The sequence below is a fragment of the Amia ocellicauda genome, chromosome 8 (genome assembly GCF_036373705.1).
Source record: "Amia ocellicauda isolate fAmiCal2 chromosome 8, fAmiCal2.hap1, whole genome shotgun sequence".
In the NCBI taxonomy this organism is placed as follows: domain Eukaryota; kingdom Metazoa; phylum Chordata; class Actinopteri; order Amiiformes; family Amiidae; genus Amia; species Amia ocellicauda.
Genome location: NC_089857.1, coordinates 37036132 through 37038607, shown reverse-complemented (window position 1 = coordinate 37038607; position 2476 = coordinate 37036132).

The window sequence follows — 2476 nt, the reverse complement described above, 5'->3', positions numbered from 1 at the left end:
GGCAATGGAGGATTCACACTGGGAGGACTCTTGAGTGGGGTATAAAAGCCTCAGATATCTATTTATACATTTTTTATTTCTGTTCGTCTATACAGCATTCGAGCTAGAGGGGTCGAAGTGAAAGGTATGAAAGAACCAACCAGTTTCAATGTACTTCAAGTTGGCTTTTGTCCATACCGAAGATTTTTTATACATATATTTTATATAGTTATGAGTTGTTTTGTGTATTATTGATATAAATTCAACACTAATCTTTGTTCCTTATTTTGCAGACTTTGTGTAAAGCAAAATTAAAACAAAAAAACACGTGTAATGGAGTGTAGCTAGCTGGGCAGGCATCTGGTTTGCCTCCACTGCATATTTTATTGATTCACAGTTTGTAATCATTCTCGCACTCCCCTGACTGGGTTGTACATTGGTGCGTCCCCTGGCTTTCCACTTCCAGACAATATTTTCCACAGTGCTTATGGGCTGCATGTTGTGTGCTTTATTAATCTAATAGTTAATTTTTTTGTTTTTAAGTTTGGTGGAAAGACCTAAAGTAAAGTACACAAGCAGCAGTTATCATCTGAATTTTGCAGCTCTGCCTGTCCTAGACTGTTGAGTAAGCAGCATCACTCATGAAAATAAATCTTTGACAAGGCATTTAATTAAGTATTTTAAATGTTTGCTACATTTTTTTTCAAATATCACTCTGACAGATGAAATTTGCCTGAAATGGAATGCATTTCATTTTCAAGAAGACAGACATTTTGTAAAGGATAAACCTCCCAATTCTAAATGGTAGAGCGATTATATCAGTAGATAACTGGGCAAGAGCACGAAAAGAGCATGAAAAATATTACAAAGATGCAGTGAAAGCAGAAAGGGACCCAACTGTGACTCAAAGAGACTTTGAATGAAGACTAAAACTACAGTTTCCACTATCCTTTTTTAACCACAGTGAGATTTGTCCTATCCTAGTTTCTAACTTAGCTATTTCTGTACATTAAGTTATCAGTTGTAAATGGTAAGCTGCCAACACAATATATAAAAGGATGTTATTTTAGGCTTAGTGGATTAGTGAACCAATTATGTTTTCAAGAGATTTTGGATGTATATGGGGAAACTACAGTGGGATTTATATATATATACACACACACACACACACCTATACACATAAAATAAAAATACAGACTAATTCCTCAAGTGAAATCTCATTTACTTTATAAATTAAAGCACCATTTGCATTTGCCCATTTTACACTAATAAAGATGAATAACAGTTGAAACAACCATGAATCTGTGAGCATTAAGATTTAGAATATCGCCCTGAGTGGTCTTCAAGTGTGAGTCATTCTTAATGTCATCCTGTACTCGATTCTCTTACAACAGTTGACCTCAGCACTGAGGAAATCCTGAATCACAGCCAAAGTAAACAGGAATATGAATTAATAGTCCCCTGGCACTGCTGTAAAAACCAGGGACTTAGTCCATGTTCAGGGAATAATAAAATATTATGGACAAGCTGTGAACTGTGCATAAGTTGGGACCTGTTATTATTATTGGTTGTATTTTTTGCCATCAAGGTAGCCAAATCCATTTGAATGTTTTAGTATCCTGCCCTACGTCAAAGGTTTTTAATATTTATTAATTGATCTCAGACAGACAAGTTATGAATAATGCAAATAATGCAATAATGCTTCATAACGTAATAAAATAACATCATCTGGTGCAACATCAAAGAGCCGAGGCATCACAATAACCAAACATCCTTAAAGTATGGATGCAGGAAGAATACAGTACATTTTACATAATTGTGGATAAGGTGATTCTAGGCCTAAGCACAATTCTTCTAGAAAAATAACAGGCATAATAGTGCAGTGTATGTATAATTGCTTAGTGATATATGTCTAGAGATCCTCCTATTCCTAATTGGAGAAAAAAAAATGAATAGAATGATAAAATAAATGTATAGAATGATGAAAGACTTTTCATAACTCTACAGAGCATTTCAGAATAAATGCTAGGAATCCTTTACTGTAATAGAAATTAACCATTATATTTTCCCTTCTCTTCTTTATAATCCATTACAATTCTAATATTTTCAGTTCCAGAATGCAATTTAACATCAAAGAACAATTGTAGAACATAAAATCTAAAAAGGGGCACATTGGAATAAAACTGCACAGCAAGGCACCATAAAAAACATAGAAAGAAAATGAAAGCTGCATTAAATAGAAAAATAGATTTAAATTAGATCCATGCATTTTTAACACAGAATACAGAATTATGATTAATCTTGTGTAGACAATAGAGACAATATTTCAACTGTAAATCAATGGTAAATGTTAAACTAACTGGCAAGTCACCCTCCCCCAAAAACTAAAACCAGCTGAGCAGTTTGCTTATGTTTAGAATCCTGATTTTCAAGTGAACAGAAATTCTATGATGGATAAATGTTGTGTCCATACTCATTCAAAGAAACACAACTGTAA